Below are 21,992 nucleotides of genomic sequence, written 5' to 3'. Positions count from 1 at the left end.
TTTCTTTCTTTCTTTCTTTCTTTCTTTCTTTCTTTCTTTCTTTCTTTCTTTTTTTAGGCAATTGGGGTTAAGTGACTTACCCAGGGTCACACAGCTTGTAAGTGTCAAGTGTTTGGTCTGAGGCCAGATTTGAACTCAGGTCCTCCTGACTTCATGGCTGGTGCTCTATCCACTGCCCCACCTAGCTGCCCCAATTTGATTCCCAATTTGAAAAAGAAATTTACCAACCATTTTTATAAGTCTCTAATATACTTATCATGGATTATTTTGCCCCATCACAATCTTTCATGGTATTTTATCTTTGTTGTAGGTTGTAAGCATCTTGGAGGCAGGGACCATATCATATCTAAACTTTGGATCTCTCCCAGCATTTAACACAATCATCTGTATCTATAGACACCTGGTATTTACTTGCTGTGTTAATATTTGTACAAAAAAGTGATAATAAATTGATACTGCCTACCCCCCCAATAGAAAGAAATTTTCTAACTCTGACAAGTTATCTTGTCTTGGGTTAACAGAGGAGTAACTCAGTTCTCCAGTGTTAGCATATCCAAGAGTAAATGATTTATTTTCTTGAATTCATCTTAACAATATATACAGAGTGCTTACTGTGTAAAAGTCACCTTCTAGAACTAGGAATACAGGAAAAATAAGAGACAAGGTCCCCACTTTCAAGGGATTTAAAGTCTAATTGGGGAGATAATAAATGTTTGCTGAACTGAATTAGGTTGAATTAAAATGAGAGGGTGAAGGACTTATCAGGATGAAGATTGAAATACCTTGACAAATCTGTTATCTCAGTGATGCAGGTCTATCCTCCAATAGAAGAAATTTGAAGCCATCTACATCTTCTCATCTTCTTTTCCATCATCTGACATATGGAGGAGTGGGGGAGAATCTTCTAGATCTCTTGACATTATATGAATCTCAGCAATCCACATTAGCTGTCTTTCAGTTATCCCCCTACATGACTAGCTCATCTCTTTGTCTTGTTGTACATCTTTTCAATTATGTCGCATGCCACAATTTTTCATTGGTAATACGCTGTCCCCAGTATATTCCTGCCATGCATTTCTCTATTGTCCTTTGGATAACTTACAACTTTAATTCACTGGAGACTGTGATATTCCATTATTTGAAGCCATATAACATCAATGGAAAATTACTGGAGAGCTCTGTACACACACACACACACACACACACACACACACACACACACACACTATAAGTGCTTATACAGGGTGTCCCAAAATTCTTAGCATGATTTTAATAGCTAAAATATCTTCAATTGCTTAAAACTTCACTAAGACTTTTAGGATATATTTTATATGCATGTGTATTGATAAAATGTAGACAGATGGATACAGAGATAGATAGATAAATAGATAGATAGATAGACAGATAGATAGATAGATTGATTGATTCTGTGCATCCCACTACATATAATAGTCTAGACAATAGATATTTTATCATCTTTTTTGTCTTTCCAATGTGGATAGTTAAGCCAAAATAAATTAAATATCTCAGGGCTTGATACAATCAATACAATGGAATATGCAAACAGGAACATTAGGAAGACCTTGTAGCATAATACAAAGAGTACTGGAAATGTAGTTAGAGGACCTGTGTTCAATTCCAGCACTGCTGCTTATAAATGGTGTAACCTTGGGCATATCAATTAACATTTTTAGGCCTCAATTATCTCATCTTTGAAATGAGGGATTTGGACTACATGACTTCCAGAGTCTCTTCCAGCTATAAATCTCTAAGCTGTATGAAGTCATAATCTATAAGTAATCTCTTACATAATACACTTATGTAAGCTGTTATACTGGGTTAATATGTATAGAAAGCAGTTTATGTGGATGATTTTGCATGACTAACTTGTGGCTGAAAAGATTTTCCCTTATGCCTTTTAAACAGAATTCAGACAAATTCTATTCAGGCCCAAGTATAAATAATAAATGTGTGTTTATTTGAATTTCTTGATGCTGAAAGCTATGCAGACAATAGACATTTATTTCTGAAGAAGATTTATGTTAAAATGAGGGCTCCCTGGGGCATTAAGAAGAAAAAAGCACACAAAAAGCACTTTACTAAATTATAACTCTGAGCATAAAATATGACAATTATAATTGCTAAAATATAGCCAATGTATGAAAGTTGAATATATTTCTTGTCATGATTTTGTAACTTTTTCATCATTGATTTAACCTGTTCATATCTGAGAAAGCTCCTTTTCAAGTGAAAATCGCTTACTTCAATCTCACTCATTTTTTTCCCTTGAAATGAATCATTTAATAGAGTGATCTGCTGTGGTGCAGTACATGGTCACGTAGACGTGAGTCCAAGACTGGAATCTCACAAATACACATTGGGTGACCATATGCAAATAATTTAATGTCTATAGTCTCCAGGTAAATCTCCAAAATGATATGTTATAAAACAGCAACATATCTGTCTTGGTAAAGAGAGTTGATTTCCAGGGAGATATGTACTCCAAAGAAATTATAGATGAAGTACGGGTGGGAAAGGAAATGATTAATTAAATTGTCTCTATGAAAAAGACTGAGGAATTTATAGTACCTGCACATTTAATAAACTATGGTAATGGTTATTTTTTAATGGAAGAAAACAAACCTGATAATTTAACCTTAGAATCATTCTTGACTTTTCCCTCAATGTCCCAGCTCAGGTATGATCTCCTCTATGAAATCATCCATTGTATGCCAAACTGGGTTATTTCCCTAATCTTATATATTATTATAACTCTTTGTATGACTCTCTTTTGACTTGATCACATTCTACCTTACATAATAATTTGTATATTGATTATTATCCTCTATTGGAATTTAAACTCTCAGAAGATAGGGACTCTTTCCATGTCTTTCTTTCCCAGTCTAAACATGGGAAAACACTTAATAGGCTTTTTAATGGGCATTGGAATAAATAAGCCACAGCTTCATATATCACAAATGAAATAGAAAAGAATGTGATTATTCATGGAGACTAAAGTTTTTTGAGCAATTAAGAGAAAAGTCAGTGTGGTGTGAAGTAAAGAGCACTGAATTTGGTGTCAAAGAGGACTGTGGTTCTAAACCTGGCCCAGACTCTTACCTACAATGTGAGCTTGAAAAAGTCACCCAAACTCTCAAGAGCTTCCATTTCCTTACCTACACTGGATGAGATGGAAGATCCCTTTGACTAGCAGTGGGCAATATATGCTTAACAATCATAAATCTATAAAAAAAAAAAGAAAGAAAAGAAAAGAAGAAAAAAATAAAAAAGGAAAAAGGAAAATAAAAGAAAGATATTACCCAGTACACACTTTTAAGATTAATCCTCATTAACAACATTTCCTCCATTAATTTCCTAAGTCTAGCAATCAACAAAACAATAAATTAACACCCATTTGTAGTGTTTGTCTATTTCTGAAGTATAAATACTCACACTGAAATGTAGCAACCGACTCTCTAGCATTCCAACTGGTTCAAGAATGTCATTCCCTATAACCTGCCGGTATAGTAGGGTAGTAACTATAATTTTGATGCCAGAGCATCTAGCTGGTATAAGATGCATCAGGTTGTTGTGGATAGGACATGACTTGTGGTCAGGAAGACTGGGTTTCTTTTCCACAAGTACTGGCTATATCATCTCATTAATTTTCTGTCTTTTGTCAAAAATCCAAAAGTGTTTGGAGACGATAGTCTCTAAAGAGCTAGCAGTCAGAAGAGAATATTTCTTTCATTCCCTTTATTTTTTTAGAATTTGGGAATTTTTAGGATTTGGGAAGGCTGCATGGTACTGTGGAAAGTGTATACACATTTGAGTCAGAGGAAGAGGATCTGAATTCAAATCTTGCCTCTATTACTTACTACTTATGTGACTATGGGCCAGGGGGTGACATCATCACCATCATTATCATCATTACAGACCTATGATAGAGATTATTGTTGAGCCTGTGGTAGCAAATGAGATCACTGAGAAAAAGAGTATACAGAGAAAAAAGAATCATAATGATTCATGTATGTTATGGTTTGTGGTTTACAAAGTACTTTTCATACTTAATCTTACTTGATTTCTTCAACAACCATGTGGCAAAAGCAGCTCACTTATTATTCCCACTTTGTGTTAAGGAAACTCAGGTTAAGTGACTTGACAAAAGTCATAATGCCAGTAAATGACACAGTGTACCCTGAGTCTCCTTACCAACTTAGTTTCATTATCTCTTTTAATCCTTGGAAAAGTCACTTAATCTTGTTATAGCTTATTTTCCACTTTATGCCAAAAGGAATCATCATGGATTTAGAGTTGGATAGGACTTTACAAACCAATCCTCTCATTTTATAGAGGAGGAAAGTGAAACCCAAAAAGATAAATACTCTTCATAGCAGCCAAAATTATTTTCTTAAGGTATAATATGAATGTGTAAAATATATAGTAGTGTCCTTAATCTGCTAACTGAAGAAGCATATGGGAAGCTTAAACTCTTGAGTCAGAGTGAGACTAGAAATAATTGGGCCCAAAGCTGGCTGGGGAGTTTGAATATCAACTAGAGTCCAATTCCCCTAAAGTCTTCTGCCCTCCCACTAACATAAATCAGCATTAGTGACCCCATCCTTACTCCCCCTCCCTTTAATGTCTGGTGCTGGTAGACCAAGATAAGAACTCTAAAAACATTCCACTAGATTTTAGTCATCATGGGAGAGAGTTGCCTCATTCCTTTCATGGTCCCTGAGGGTTACCCAATTCTTCCCACAAGCCCAGCTGATAGATTTCCATGATTTTCCCTGAATACCCTTTGCTTTGTATCTACCTTCAATAAAGCTATTTTGCTTCACTGTTTCATTGTAGGCACTATGTTTCCTTATACTGAATAATTGGTATCTCCCAAACCCTCCTGAGACTAGATTCAGATGCTATGTCAGCCCTTGGCCCATGGTCACATAAGCAGTTAAGTAACGGAGGCATGATTTGAGTTCAGGTTCTCTTTTGCTGACTCAAATGTGTGTACACTTTCCACAGTATAAAAAAAGGCAGGGGTAGCAATTATGATCTCAGAAAAAGAAAAGTAGACCTAATTAAAAAACATAATCAGGTAAACTACATTTTGCTAAAAGGTATCATAGAAAGTAAAGTAATATCAAAGTATTTTACATAAAGCTTCTCTGATAAATGTCTCATTTTTCAAATATATAGGGAACTAAGCCAAATTTATAAAAAAATTAGAGTAATTCCCCAACTGACAAATGGTCAAAAGATATGAATAGGCAATTTTCAGAGGAGGAAATCAAAGCTATCTATAGTTTTATGAAAAAATCTTCTAAATCATTATTGATGAGAAGAATGCAATTCAAAAAGACTCTGAGGTACCACCTCATAACTATCTGAAATGACAAATGCTGGAGGGCTTGTGGGAAAATAATTTCACCAATGAATGTTTGCTATAGTTATGAACTGATCTAAGCATTCTGGAGAACAATTTGGAACTATAAAACTGTGCGTACCCTTTGACCCAGCAAGACCATTATTACATCTATATCCCAAAGAGATCAAAGATAAAGAAGAAAGACCTATATAAAAAAATATTTAAAGCAGTTCTTTTTATAGTGGCAAAGAATTTGATGTCCATCAATTGGGGAATGGCTGAACAAGTTTTGGTATATGATTGTGATGGGATATTATTGTTTTATAAAAATGATGAGCAGAATGGTTTCAGAAAAAAAAAAAAAAACATAAGACCTATATAAACTGAAGCAAAGTGAAGTAATCTGAGCCAGGAGATTATTGTACATAGGAATAGCATTATTGTAATGATGATCAATGGTGAAAGACTTAGCTACTCTGTTCTATACAATGATCCAAGATAATTCCTAAAGACTAATGATGAAAAATGCTATCCACCTCCAGAAAGAAAACTAGGAATTCTGAATGCAAACTGAAGTATATTTTTCCTCACTTTGCTTTTATTCTTTTCATGCAATGTAGCTAATATGGAAATAGTTTTGCATGATTTCACACGTATAATTGATATATTGCTGGCTTTCTCAGTGGGTGTGGAAAGGGCTTAAAGTCAGGAGAGAATTTGGAACTCCATTTTTTACAAAGAATATTAAAAATAAAATAAAAAAATTCTTCAAAAAAAAAAGAAAAAAATGACCCAACTGTATTGATTTAAATTTCCTCTCCTTTTGTCCTTGTGTTTGCTGTGCATTTCTCTGTCTGCTAAACCCCTGGCCTGGGTGTCATCCATAGTCTGGTCCTCTGTTCCTCGAGTGCAAAGACACAGACTTAATGAAGGAATTTATTTGGTTATCATGTGTCTTACAGATAAAGAAACTGACCTTTTGCAATTGAGCTAAATAATTTGTTACTTTGAAACATTGTCCAGTGGTGGGCATCTAAGTAGTAGTAACCCTATGGTTAAAGGTTTCTTTCCACATTTTATAAGGTGGACTCCTTTAGCAGTCTGGTAAAACCTATGAACTCCTTAAGAAAATAATGTTTTAAATTCATCAAATAAAATGCATATAGGTATACAAAGGAAACCAATGATTTGTCTTCTGAGAGGCCTATTGTATTCTAAAAGGGGAAGGGAATGGTCTCTATCATTCCTACTGCCAGCTTTCATGTACAACCTAAGACAGTTACACTGGACTTCTTACTGTCACTCTCACATGCTATGTCATCTTTTGAGTGTATGCTTTTGCAGTGATTGTCCCACATGCCTTGAATGCCCTCTATCCTCACACCTGCCTCTGGGCTTCTGTATCTTCTTTCAAGACTCTACTCAGATCCCACCTTCTGCCAGAGATCTTTCCCACCCAGCCCACTCATTCTCATACCTTTCCTCTGAGATTATTTCTAATTTACACTATAATTGTAGTATAGATAGATATAGATAGATAGTTGTTTTCATGTTGTTTCCTCTATTAGGATATGAGCACCTTGTGGACAGGAACTGTTTTTGCCTTTCTTTGTATCCCCAGCAATTAGCACAGTGCTTTGCTCATAATAAGCACTTAATAAATGCTTATTGACTAGCAAATATCATGAATTATAATGGTATTGAAATATAATAAAATTATACATATATATTTATACATGTATATATTAAAGTTCATAAATCATAGTTTAAGAACACTGGATCTAGAGTAGACCAATCCCTTCATTTTAGAGAGGAGACTGGGACCCCTGGAGTTCAAGTTACATGCCCAAGATCACAGTTTGTTGGTGCAGAGCTGAGAATGAACCCAGTCTCCTGATTTCCTCACTCAATACATTTGTTCCTACTAGACTAAGTTGCTTCCTAAGAACTGTTTTACAGGCAGTAGACCTGGATTTTAGTCTGGCTTTTTTCCATTGTTATGCTTTGTGACTTTGAGCCAGTAAGTTATATTGTCTGTGAAAAAGTTTCCCATCTGTAAAATGAGAATACCTACTTTGTCCACTCAAGAGTTTTGAGAACCACAAAATAAGTTATTATGAAAGGTCTTTGAAAATAGCATGTAAATGCAAGGCAGTGGTATTACTTGTCCCAGTAGACAACAATTATTCCAAGACATGCTGGTAACATCTATTGAGTTTTATATAGCTGAAAAATTCTTTGATCCTACTTTTTAATATTTTTTTTTACTGTTCGTGATTGCATAACATAGTACTGCTCTGATTTGTGTTTCATTGTGACCAGTGCACAGAACAGAATAAAACTATCTCCTTATTTCAGTGAAGCACCTGTTGACTTAACCAATCAAAATATATGAACTCTATAACTCATTTCAAAAATTTCTTTCCCTCAAGTCAAATGATGTGAATAAACACAATCCATGAAATACAGGGCTTATGTTCACATTCCATAATTTTGCAATTATTTGAGCTAATCTACTCTGCAGTAGTATACTTAGACTAGAGAGAGAGACAGAGGGAGAGAGAGAGAGAGGGAGAGATACTGAGAAAATTGTCTTGAGTGGGTTTGTTATCATTGTGTAGCCTGGTGAAAAATGATCTTTACATCACAAAAGTCTTTAAGAGTTGGCTGCAAATAGAGACTTTCCCTATTTTCCCTTTTGAAAGATAGAATATTAATACAGAGAAGGCTAACTTCAGAGACAGGAAAAGATAGATTCAAGTCCCACCTCTAAATAAACTGGTTCTGTGACTTTGGGTGGATTACAAAACCTCTCAACCCCCCAGACAGGTTTCTACAATTAAGTTATGTCTGTAGTTTCCCATACCCATGAAACTTCAACATTGACCACCCAAAATATTTTTATCCTTTTTAAGGAATTGCTGGATTTGGAGTCAGAAAGACCTAGGTTTGCATTTTCTTTTTGTTTTTGCAAGCTGTGTATTCACAGCCAAGTCACTAAACATTCTCATCCTTCCCTATTCCCTCTATAATATGAGAATAATACTTATAGAACCAAATTGACTTGGTTGGTGGAACAAATGTGACAAAAGCCTTTACAAATTTTAAAACGATATCAAAATTCCAATGATTGTTTTTGTTGCTAGTAATTTTTTTCTAATCAAGACCATTTAAAAGTAATACAAGGCTTTATGTTTTGTATATGCATTTACATACTAAGTACATTATTATGACATCTATGTGTGCCTATTTTTATATGATGGACACATGTGATATACATTTTAAGTGCCACATAAGATCATAATCTATGTTATATATAGCTATATATGTAGATTATATATGTTTATAGACATACACACAGAATGATAACAAAGTATCTAAAGGCCATAATTAAGAAATTATTTTGGGTCTAATTCTCCCTTCGTTATCCATGAGTAGCAACTGGAAAATTCAAGTTTCACTACCAAAGACAAAATTCAATCCAAATTTTTAAGATTCAAATGGTATTATAAAATAGCTTTTTGTTGTATGTAAATGTATTCCTGCTCAAAAGACTACATCCATGTATAAGCTGGTAAATATTTAACAACTAGCTCAAGAAAAAAGAGGTACATGGAACACATTTTAAATTTAATCTGCTTTAGTATTTTCTTCATCACTTAATTAAGTGTAAACAATCAACAAAATAATAAATCAGATCCTTTATTAATTTCTGAGGTATAAAGTCTCACACTAAAAATCTAATAATTGCTCAGTACACTCTGATTTCTTCTTCACTTTATCCTCTGAATGTTTATCTAAGCTACTTTATCATGAATGGTTCTTTTAATTCAATTTCAAAATATAACAATAGCTTATTAATCCCAGTACATATACTGGTACAGGTAATAAGAGAAAGAATATCTCCACTAACTGTTATGAAGTCCATGGATTAAAGCCGCAGATATTGTCCCATAGGCATTTGTTGAGTAAAGGTTAAAATATGGTTAAATCTATTAGACTGAAAGCACAGAAATTTATGATATTTTTTCTTTTCTTTCTTTTTTTATTAATTTATTTTGATTTATCAATAATCACGTCCACATGCTTTTGAGTTTAAAATTTTTCTCCCACTTCCTCCCCACCACCCACCCCAAGACGGTGCACAATCTGGTAGTGGCTATACATTTACATTCATATTAAATATATTTTCACATTAGTGATGTTGTAAGTAGAAATTAAAGCCAATAGGAGGAACCATCAGAAAGAGGAAACAAAACTCAACAGAAGAGAAAAAAAATAACAATTCGCCTTCCAGAGTTCTTTCTTTGGGTGTGGATAGCATTTTCTATCACAAGGCCTCTGGAGATGTCTTAGATCCTTGTATTGCCAGGAAGGGTTAAGTTTATCAATATTAGTCATCACACAACATGGTTGTTATTGTGTACAATGTTCTCTTGGTTCTGCTCACTTCACTCAGCATCAGACCATACAAGTCTTTCCCGGTTTTTCTGAAGTCAGCCTGTTCATCATTTCTTATAGCACAATAGTATTCCATCACATTCATATACCACAACTTGCTCAGCCATTCCCCAATTGATGGGCATCATCTCAATTTCCAATTCTTTGCCACCACAAAAAGAGCTGCTATGAATATTTTTGTATATGTAGGTCCTTTTCCCATTTGTGTGATCTCTTTGGGAGATAGCCCTAGAAGTGCTATTGCTGGGTCAAAGAGTATGCACATTTTTATAGCCCTTTGGGCATAGTTCCAAATTTCTCTCCAAAATGGTTGGATCATTTCACAACTCCACCAACAATGCATTAGTGTTCCAATTTTCCCACATCTTCTCCAACATTTATCATTTTCCTGTTTTGTCATGTTGTCCATTCTGATAGTTGTGATGTGGTACCTCAGAGTTGTTTCGATTTCCATTTCTCTAATCAATAGTGATTTAGATCTTTTTTTCATATGACTATAGATGGCTTTAATTTCTTCATCTGAGAACTGTCTGTTCATATCCTTTGACCATTTATCAATTGGGGAATGGCTTGTATTCTTATAGATTTGACTTAATTCTCTATATATTTTAGAAATGAGGCCCTTATCAGAGAGACTGGTTGTAAAAATTCTTTCCCACTTTTCTACCATCCTTCTAATCTTAGTTGCATTGGCTTTGTTTGTGCAAAAACTTTTCAATTTAATGTAATCAAAATTGTCTATTTTGCTTTTCATAATGTTCTCTATCTCCTGTTTGGTCATGAATTTTTCTGTTCTCCATAGATCTGACAGGTAAACTATTCCTTGCTCTCTCAGTTTGCTTATAGTATCAGCCTTTATATCTAAATCATATACACATTTTGACTTTATTTTGGTATATGGTGTGAGATTTTGGTCTATGTCTAGTTTCTGCCATACTCTTTTCCAGTTTTCCCAGCAGTTTTTTTTTTTCAAAGAGTGGGTTCTCATCCCAGAAGCTGGGGTCTTTGGGTTTATCAAGTAATAGAGTACTATAGTCATTGACTACTGTGTCTTGCATACTTAACCTATTCCAGTGATCCACCACTCTATTTCTTAGCCAGTACCAAACAGTTTCAATGATTGCTGCTTTATAATACAATTTAAGATCTGGAATGGCTAGGCCACATTTCCCTGCATTTCTTTTCATTAGTTCTCTTGATCTTCTGGACCTTTTGTTCTTCCAAATGAATCTTGTTATTATTTTTTCTAACTCTATAAAATAATTTTTGGAAGTTTGATTGGTATGGCACTGAATAAGTCAATTAGCTTAGGTAGAATTGTCATTTTTATTGTATTAGCTCGGCCTACCCATGAGCAACTGATGTTTTTCCGATTATTTAGATCTGATTTTATTTGCATGAAGTGTTTTGTAATTGTGTTCATAGAGTTCCTGGGTTTGTTTTGGGAAACAGACTCCTAAATATTTTATAATGTTTGCAGTAAGTTTAAATGGAATTTCTGTTTCTATCTCTTGCTTTTGGGCTTTGTTGGTAATATATAGAAATGCCAATGATTTATGTGGGTTTATTTTATAGCTTGCAACTTTGCCAAAGTTGTTTATTATTTCAAGTAGTTTTTTACTTGATTCTCTGGGATTCTCTAAGTATAACATCATGTCATCTGCAAAGAGTGATAGCTTTGTTTCTTCTCTGCCTATTCTAATGCCTTCAATGTCTTTTTCTACTCATATTACTAAAGCTAACATTTCCAATATGATGTTGAATAACAGTGGTGGTAATGGACATCCTTGTTTCACCCCTGATCTTATTGGAAATGGTTCTAGCTTGTCCCCATTACATATTATGCTTGATGAAGGTTTTAGATAGATGCTATTTATTATTTTAAGGAAGACTCCATTTATACCCATGCTCTCTAGTGTTTTTAATAGGAATGGGTGTTGTATTTTGTCAAAAGCTTTTTCTGCATCTATTGAGATGATCATGTGGTTTCTGTTAGTTTTGGTGTTGATGTGATCAATTATGCTGATAGTTTTCCTTCTATTGAACCAGCCCTTCATTCTTGGTATAAATCCTAACTGGTCATAGTGTATTATTCATGTGATAAGTTACTGTAATCTATTTGCTAATATTTTGTTTAAAATTTTTGCATCTATAATCATTAGAGAAATTGGTCTATAATTTTCTTTCTCTGTTTTGACTCTTCCTGTTTTAGGTATCAGCACCATATTTGTATCATAAAAAGAATTTGGTAAGATTCCTTCTTCACCTATTTTACCAAATAGTCTATATAGTATTGGAATTAATTGTCCTTTAAATGTTTGATAGAATTCACGACTAAATCCATCTGGCCCTGGAGATTTTTTCCTAGGTAGTTCATCAATGACTTGTTCAATTTCTTTTTCTGAGATGGGGTTATTTAAATATTTTCCTTCCTCTTCTGTTAACCTGGGCAATTTATATTTTTGTAAATATATATCCATTTCACTAAGATTGTCAAATTTGTTGGCATGTAGTTGGGCAAAATAATTGCTAATTGTTGTTTTAATTTCCTCTTCTTTGGTGGTAGTTTCACCCTTTTCATTCTTGCTACATGTAATTTGGTTTTCTTCTTTCTTTTTTTAATTAGATTAACCAAAGGTTTATCTATTTTATTGTTTTTTTTTCATAAAGCCAGGTCTTAGATTTATTTATTTGTTCAATAGTTTTCTTAATTTCAATTTTATTAATTTTTCCTTTGGTTTTCAATATTTCTACTTTGGTGTTTAATTGAGGATTTTTAATATGTTTTTTCTAGTTTTTTTTTAGTTGTATGTCCAATTCATTGATCTCCTCATTTTCTATTTTATTTATGTAAGCATTTAGAGATATAAAACTTCCCCTAAGAACTGCTTTTGCTGCATCCCATAAGTTTTGGTATGTTGTCTCATTATTGTCATTCTCTTGAATGAAATTATTGATTGTTTCTATGATTTGTTGTTTGACCCAATCATTTTTTAAGATTAGATTATTTAGTTTCCAATTATTTTTTAGTCGATCTTTCCATGGCCCTTTATTACATATAATTTTTATTGCATCATGATCTGAAAAGGATGCATTTAACATTTCTGCCTTTCTGCATTGGATTGTGAGGTTTTTATGCCCTAGTAGATGGCCAATTTTTGTGTATGTGCCATGTACCACCCAGAAAAAAGTATATTCCTTTCTGTCCCCATTCAGTTTTCTCCACAGGTCTATCATACCTAACTTTTCTAATGTTCTGTTCACCTCCTTAACTTTTTTCTTGTTTATTTTGTGGTTAGGTTTATCTAGTTCAGAGAGGGGGAGGTTGAGGTCCCCCACTAGTATAGTTTTGCTGTCTATTTCTTCCTGTAACTCCCTGAACTTCTCCTCTAAGAATCTGGATGCTATACCATTTGGTGCATATATGTTTAGTAATGATATCACTTCATTGTCTATGGTGCCTTTTAGCAGGATGTAGTTTCCTTCCTTATCTCTTTTGATAAGATCTATTTTTGCTTTTGCTTTGTCTGAGATCAGGATTTCCAGTCCTGCTTTTTTTTGCTTCAGCTGAAGCACCTTGTATGTGTCACTCTTTTTCAAATGTGTTTCATGTAAACAACATATTGTAGGATTATGGCTTTTAATCCACTCTGCTATGTGCTTCCATTTTATGAGAGAGTTCATCCCATTCACATTTACAGTTATGATTACTATCTGTGTCTTTTTCTCCATCCTTTCCCCCCCCATTTATCCTTTTCTTTCTCCTTTCTCCTTTCCCCCCCTCTCTAGAGTTTTGTTTTTGACCAGCGCCTCCTTAGGTCCTATCTCCCTTCTATTATCCCTTTTACTTTTCTTCCCCTTTAACCTTACTGCTTCTTCCCTCCCTTCTATCCCCCCTGCCTTTTCTTTCCCCTTTCCCCTCCTATTACCTATAGTGCAAGTTAGATTTCTATACCTAACTGATTATGTTATTCCCTTCTTGAGCCAAATCTGATGAGAGTAAGGTTCAAACAATGCTCATCCCCCTTCCTTCTTTACCTCTGCTCTAGTAGGTTTTTGTGTCTTTTCCTGTAAGGTAATTTACCCTTACCTGCCTCCTCCTTTCTCAGTACATTTTCTTAGCTCAGACTAATCCACTTACTTGGATCCATTTAACCCACTTGATTAAAATTTGTTTTTAATCATTACATCAAAGTCAACTTATATCCACCTCCTTTATGCATACTCCTTTAACATGGTATAATAACAATACAGTTCTCAAGAGTTGCAAGTGTCATCTTCCCTTGTAGGGATGTAAACATTTTGCCCTTATTAACAACATATTATATCTTTCTGTTCCATTTACCTTTTTATGTCTCTCTTGAATCTTGTACTTGAAGATCAAATTTTTTGTGGAGCTTTGGTCCTTTTATCAGGAACATTTGGAAGTCCCCTATTTCATTGAATATCCATCTCCTTCCCTGAAAAATCATGCTCATTTTCACTGGGTAGTTAATCCTTGGCTGCTTTCTGAGCTCCTTTGCCTTATGGAATATCATGTTCCATGCCCTACAGTCTTTTAATGTAGAGGCTGCAAGGTCCTGTGTAATCCTGACTGTGGTTCCATGATATTTAAATTGTTCCTTTCTGGCTGCTTGCAGTAATTTCTCTTTAATCTGGTAATTTTGGAATTTAGCTATTATATCCCTTGGCGTTTTCAATTTGGGATCTCTCTCAGGTGGGGAGAGGTGGATTCTTTCTATAGCTATTTTACCTTCAGGTTTTAGGACTTCAGGGCACTTTTCCTTTATCATTTCCTGAAGGATATTGTCCAGGCTTTTTTTTTCATCATGACTTTCAGGTAGGCCTATAATTTTTAAATTGTCTCTCCTGGATTGATTTTCCAGGTCAGCTGTTTTACCCATGAGGTATTTTACGTTTTCATCTATTCTTTCATTTTTTTTGTTTCTGTTTGACTGATTCTTGCTCTCTCATAGAGTCATTAGTTTCCATTTGTTCAATTCTAATTTTTAACATATTGTTTTCTTCTGTTAGATTTTTTACTTTCTTCTCCAATTGGTCAATTTTATTTTTAAGGGATTTATTTTCTTTAGTGTACTTTTTTCCAGTTGGCCAATTGTGTGTTTTAGGGACTTGTTTTCTTCAGTGTACCTTTTTTCCAATTGGCCAATTGTACTTTTAAAGCCTCCTCTACCTCTCTCATTTGACTTTTAAAATCCTTCTTGAGTTCTTCTAAGAAGGCTTTTTGGGCTTCAGACCAGTTCATATTCCCTTTTGATGTTGCAGATATGGGTTTGATGACAGTGTTGTCCTCTTCAGAATTTCTGTCTTGATCTTCACTCTTCTCATAATATGAATCTATCGTGCATTCCTTTTTACTTATGGTGTTTCTTTATTCCCTGACCTTTCAAGAGATTAAGCTCTCCTGCTGGGGAGCAGAGGGCACTGACCCAAGCTTCTTGTGTTGGAAGCCTAGGTCTTGGTCACTGGCTTTGTGTGCTGGGGCCTCTTATGTTGGCAATTGGAGGCTGTAGGGTTGTGGCAGCTTATCTGGTGTTGGGCTGGAATCAACAAAGGCTGGGACTTTCAGGCAAATCTAGGGTGCCTGCTTTTACTTTCCTTTAGCTTTGTTTAGCTCCTTTTAGATAAGTGCTGCCAGGTGTTTGTCTGCGTGGGGCCCCTTGCAGTGCCTCTTATTTCTGTTGAGGCACTGGGAGACTTCTTTGCTGTAGAATGCTGAGGCACCTGGTGGTTTTCTGAACTGGTTTCCACCAGTTACCCCACCCTCACTGAGGCACTCAGAAGTACAGCTGTTGGCATTTGCCTGCTCGACCACCTGGGCTTCAGGATCTCCTCCTGGTTGGCAGTTGGAGGCTGTAGGGTTCTGACAGCTTACCTGGTGTTGGGCTGGAATCAACAAGGCTGGAACTTTCAAGCATCTCTAGGATGCTTTCTTCAGCTCCTTTCAGACAAATGCTGTCGGGTGCTTATCTGCCTGGGGTCCTTTGTAGTGCTGCTTCCATTATTTTTGCTGAGGCACTGAGAGACCCATTTGCTGTAGAATGCCGAGGCACTAGAATCTCCTCCTGGTGTGCTAAAATGGGTGTTTCCACTAGCTGGCTGGGCAACTCCTGTTTTGTACTGCTCTTCCCCCAGGGTAAGAGGGGCTTTTCCCGTTAATCCCTCTAGCTACCTGGGCTACTGCATTGCTGCACCCCATCTTTCTTCTGGTTCAACTGTTCCAGGGTTTTTTTCTGGGATGATATTTTCTGAGTTTTCAGAGGTTGATAGGGGAGGGTGAGAGCGACTACCTTTTTACCCCACCATCTTGGCTCCCAGAAGCGGAAGTCTACGATACTTTTTTCAAAAAAATTATTTCTATCCATCATATCTAAAAATAAACAAAAACAGTTTTTGAATAGGATATTAGATTTAGTTCTGTAAATATTTATTAAGCATCCCACTGTGAAGCCTCAATATGTTAAGCCCTAAAGATATCAAAAGAAAAGATTCTTTTATCCTAATAGAGATTTAAACTGTCCTCTGCTTAAAATGTTGCAGAGCTATTGAATCAAAGTGTCTTTGTTGTTGTTGTTGAGTCATTTAGTTATGTCTGCCTCTTCAAGATCCCTTGGACCATAGCAAGCCAAGCCCTTTAATTCTTCACTTTTTTGAAATTTCCTTTTTCATAGCTGAAGGTATCATTGAAATTAAAAGGGAAAAAACCTACTTTTCAAATTACTCCGGCATCAGTTACTTCTTGAACATGGAATCCAATACAAAAGTGATGATTCCTATGTAAACTTTCTCCTAAAGTATCTTTTATAGTAAACTAAATTAATATAATTGAAATTCTAATTAATCCATGCTGATCTGTACATTTAAATTTGGTGATAACTTTGTCATCCCTATATAATTAGATCTAAGCATTTCTTTTCTTTTGCCCCCCACAACTTAAGTATGTTTTACTCTTTTACATATCCCAAGAATGAATACCTCAATATCCTCAAAATTGGTTTGCCTATAGTTTATACTTTCTTTTTGTGTACTTAGTTCAGTCAACATGTTTTTGCCCCCATTTTTGTTTTCTTCAATGCCATTTCCATTTCCTATAAAATGACACTTGGGACTGCTTTTGAAGTCCAAATAAATTGGCTACACTATTTTTAATAGTGAAAGGAGAGTTTTTTTGGTAATTAAAAACACTTTGTTGACCTTTTCCAATTGTTATCTTTTTAGTGATTTTATTTTCATTCTTTATTATCCCCAGGGTGGTATTTTTTAATTGGATCTCTTTCCAAACTTTCTATAAATGAGTTTTATGTACTTTTTCTTCTTACTTTTTTGAAACCTTTTGAAAATCTTCCAACATCCTCCTCTATAAGATTTTAGAGATGAGTCTATATTTTAAATCAATGTTGTCCTTGACAGTCATTACTCTCCATTTACCTGGAAAATTAAATGTTTGCAGACTAAGGTGACTTTTAGGATCTTATAATCTTCTTGTTATGGCAATTGGTTTACAGTAATAAAAATTATGTATGAAATGATATAGTCAATGTCCTTTCTTGTAACCATTTTCTATCTTTAATAATCAAAAACGTGTTTAAATAGTTCAAGTTAGAGTTCTTTTTAACAGCATATATTTATCCTTCTCTTTTTTTCACCCTGTCTCTTTCTCAAAAGTCTGTTTTGCTTCTGACCATTGCCTCCCTTAATTTATCCTCCCTCTTATTATACCCCCCTTTTCTCAATCCCTTCTCCTTCTACTTCCCTGTTGAGTAAAATGAATTTCTACACCTAAATGTGTGTATATATTTTCTTCCCTCCTTGAACCAGTTCAGATGAGAATGAAGTTCAAGCACTGCCTCCTCCACTATCCCTACTTTTCCCTCCATTGTAAAAACTCTTCCTTCCTCACTTATTCTGTATGAGATAATTTTTCCCCAATTCTTCCTCTCCCTCCACCCTCCTCCCTGTGCATACATCTTCCTTACCCTTGCATTCTTCTCTTGATGTCATCCCAACATAATAGACTTACTGTTTTATGCCTATGTGGATTCCTTCTACGGGCCCTAATGATGATAAAAGTATTAGAGGTGGCATATATCATCTTTGCATATAGGAATATAGTTAACTTAATCTTTTTAAGTCCTTTTCAGTTTCTCACTTATGTTTACCTTTTTATGCTTTTCTTGAATCTTGTGTTTGAATGTCAAATTTTCTATTCAGTTCTGCTCTTTTTTCAGGAATATTTGAATGTCCTCTATTCTGCTAAATATCTTCTGTTTCCCTGTAGGATTATACTCAGTCATTCTGGGTAGGCTATTCTATGATCCTAACTTCTCAGGAATATCATATTTCAAGCCTTTCACTCCTTTATTGTGGTAAAAAGTGGTTAAATCATGTATTATCCTGACTATGTCTTCATGGTCTTTGAATTATTTCTTTCTGGGCCTTTGCACTATTTTCTCCTTCACTTGGGAATTCTATATTTTGATGATAATATCCCTGGGAATTTTCATTTGAGATTTCTTTCAAGAGATGATCAGTGGATTTTTTTTTCAATTTCTATTTTGCTTTCTGATTCTATGATATTGGGGCAGTTTTCCTTTATAATTTCTTGAAAAATGACATCTAAACTATTTTTTAAATCATGGCTTTCAGATAGTACAATAATTCTTAAATTATCTCTCTTTGATCTATTTTCCAGGTCATTTTTTTCAATTAAATATTTCACATTTTCTTTTCATTTTTCAGTCTTTTAATTTTGTTTATTGATTCTTTATGTCTTATGGAGTCAATCACCTCCAATTGACTAATTCTAATTTTTAAGGAGTTATTTTCTTCAATAAATTTTGTACCTCTTTTACCAAGCTGTCAATTGTTCTATTATAATTTTCTTGCAATGCCTTCATTTCTTTTCCCATTTTTTCACGTCTCCTTCTTTAACTCATCTAGGAATTCTCTTTCTACTTGTGTCTAATCTGCATTTTTCTCAGAGCCTTTGATTGTAGACATTTTCAAGCCACTGTCTTCTGAGTTTGTGTCTTGAGCTTCCCTATCACCATAGTAGATGTTTATGGTCAGGTTCTTGTTTGTTTGTTTGTTTGTTTGTTTGTTTTGCTCATTTTTTCCAGACTATTTCTTGACTTTGAATTTTATGTTAGAATTGGCTTCTGCTCACCTCTGGGAGTGAGGTTGAGGATGTTGGGCCTGAGGTTCTGTCTTTTATGAACCTATACTACTTTTACAACTCAGTGGGTGTCATTAAGTTTTTGATGCTTCCAAAGTCATGTGATCCAGGGAGTGGTATGGTTACTGTCCTCCTGGTCTTCTGTCTCCTTACACAGGTAAGACCCTGCTATCTTATGACTGTAATCATTCCTTTCAATCCTGGAACTCTGACCTGAACTGGGTAATGAACTCCAGAGCTTCTGAATGGCAATTGATCCTAGTTCCAGTACAGGGGTCTTCTGGGGCCTCTTTCCAACCAAATATTAAGTTCCCTCACTGTCCCTGGGCATTTGCTGCTTCCACTGCTGCCAGCCTAGAGCCCATAGATGGCACTACCACTTCTCATATACCACTGCTGGACAATCCCCATTCCAGTATCCACAGACCTCTCTGTTTTTCTAAGCTATTTTGGGGCTAGAAAAAATGACCTACTGTGCCTTTTTCTTGCTTTCTTTTTTCTGTGCAGAATTTGGTTTTCTATATTTCTTAAAGTTGTTATAAAGAGCGATATTGGGAGAGTTCAGAAAAAATATTTATTTCATTCTGTCATCTCAGCTTTCCCTCCCCCCCAAACTTCCTAGGGGATCTAATTGTATATAGACAAAGTATTACAGGTTTCTATGTGTCTTCTTCTCTGGGTTTTCATGCACACATGTGTGTGTTTTCTTCATGCTAAGTACCTTCTAATCATGTCCTGGAATAAAATATTCATGGTAACCAGACATGAAACATCTATGTCATTGTTTTTTTCCTTCCTTACTCCTGTACAGTATTTTCATATCAATCCTCACCCATAACCACCTTTGAATAAAAGTCATCAAGCATGAAATGACGTACGTAAACCATTTTGTGATCCTAAAAGTACTTTGTAAATATAACCTCTTATGTCAATACAATTTGAAAATCATATGATGTTTCTTTTATTTTGTTTTGCTTTTTTCTAGAAGAAACTTTAGCAACAATTATGTGTGCATACATTACAATTATCTTCATGAGTCTTTTTTTAAAATAATGATCATCCTTACTGCAGTATCAGATGGCCAAATGTTCAATGAAATGTTTCTCATTGTTAGATGCAAGACACTTCCTCATACTTCTTTATTAATTTCTCCAAGGTGAACCTGTGAGTCATGCTTCCATCTTGCTGCAGTTTCCTTCTCATTTTATTTATAACAGGAATGTCAGGTTTGATATGATTTTGCTCTTTTAATAGTATATACATGGATTTATAATTATTCAAGGATCTTACATATACAGTTATAATGGCAAAGTTAAAGTTTATAGATTAAAAAATAGATATTAGTACCCTTCTCCCTACTTTTCCACCACTCTACCACTATCATTCAAGAAACAGAAGGGGAGAAGAGAAGAGGTCTTAGGATCTACTCTTTGGGTAAACTTGAGAAAAGTTGGCATGAGCTGGAGGAAGATCCAATAAAAGAAATTGAGAAAATATGGTCAGACAGGTAGGAGGTTGATGAGGATGCAGCATTATCATTAAAACCTGGAGAGGAAAGAGAATCTAAGAGAAGATAATTCTAGATAGGATCAAATGTTTGTTAAAAGTCAAGAAGGATTAGGACTGAGAAAAGGCTATTAGATTTGGCAATTAATAGATCATCGGTAACTTGGGAGACAATCGTTTCAGTTAAATTATGAAGTAGAAAGCAAGGCAAGAGATGGTTTTGAAGAAAATGAGAGGAAAGGAAATGGAGCCTCCTAGGATAAATTATTCTCAAAGAGTTTAGAGGAATGTTCTAGGATGATATCTAGTGAGTATAGTCAAACTGAATGAGGACATTTTTTAGGAATGGGGGAAGACATGGATGTTTTGATAGGTAGCATAAAAGTAATGAGATGATAGTGAGAGATCACAGTTTAGTGAGAAAGTAGGGATGGCATGGGGGCAATATATTGGAAAATACTGAATAGAATTTGATCAATAATGCATATAGAAGTAATTCCCCTTGGCAAGAAAAGGGACTATTTAATAACAACAATAACAATAATAACAAGCTGCTGGTGGTAGAGTAGATAGAGCACTGAGCCTGAAAACAAAAAAGATCAAGTTTAATTTAGACTTCAGATACTAGCTGTGTGAGCTTAGACAACTCACTTAATAACTATTTGCCTCAGTTTCCTACATAGTAAAATGGGGAAAATAATATTTCCTAGGTTTTTTTGTGAGCAGCAAATGAGATATTTATACAAATACTTAGCACAGTACCTAGAACATAGTAGGTACTATATAAATGCACACAAAAATAATAGCCAGTAACATTTAAGTAGCACTTTAAAGTTTGCAAAATACTTTACATATGTTATTTCATTAGGTGCTATTATTACCTATATTTTAAAGATGAGGAAACTGAAGCTGAGATATACTGCCTTTTCAAGGATCACATAGTGCCTAATTGTCTGAGGGATGATTTAAACCAGATCTTCCTGTCTGCAAGTCTGACATTTTGCCAAACTATCCTGTTTGGTCTAATGAGCCTCAATGGTAGCAGCAAGTTCAATTATTCCTTCTGAAAGGCCAAAAGGAACAGATCATAATTATTCTACTTTTGAAAATACAGTTGTAAATGAATGGTTTTTTGGGAGGGTACCTGAGAGAAGTAAGTCAGACCATTGATTATTCTTTCAGAGGAAGATGGGAAGTACAGTTCAGGCACTGAAGATATGTTGGCAACTGAGGAAGTAAAAGCAGTGTCAATTAGGCATGTGGCTGGATCCAGGAAATCCAGCTATTGGGCAGGGGAGGGGTTTGAGAGAAGGCAACAAAATGGGTAAGACATAGAAAATTGGGTGTGGATAACCCCTGCCTGAATAAAAAAAAAAATATTGTGGGTTTGAAAAGAAGGAGTTGAGCTGCTCAGGTGACAAACACCATGTTCTTTTTTTTTCTATGATAATCCATCCT

General features: G+C 34.9%; 1 protein-coding gene across 1 annotated transcript in view; it reads left to right on the top strand.

Annotated features, from left to right (window-relative positions):
• KHDRBS2 (KH RNA binding domain containing, signal transduction associated 2) overlaps window positions 1-21,992 on the top strand; it is a 762,937-nt gene that overhangs the window by 417,453 nt on the left and 323,492 nt on the right. The gene's annotated exons all lie outside the window — the stretch shown is intronic.

This window comes from Vombatus ursinus, unplaced genomic scaffold (assembly GCF_900497805.2).
Source record: "Vombatus ursinus unplaced genomic scaffold, bare-nosed wombat genome assembly UNPS02009835.1, whole genome shotgun sequence".
Lineage (NCBI taxonomy): Eukaryota > Metazoa > Chordata > Mammalia > Diprotodontia > Vombatidae > Vombatus > Vombatus ursinus.
This window is presented reverse-complemented; position numbering and strand designations above follow the sequence as displayed.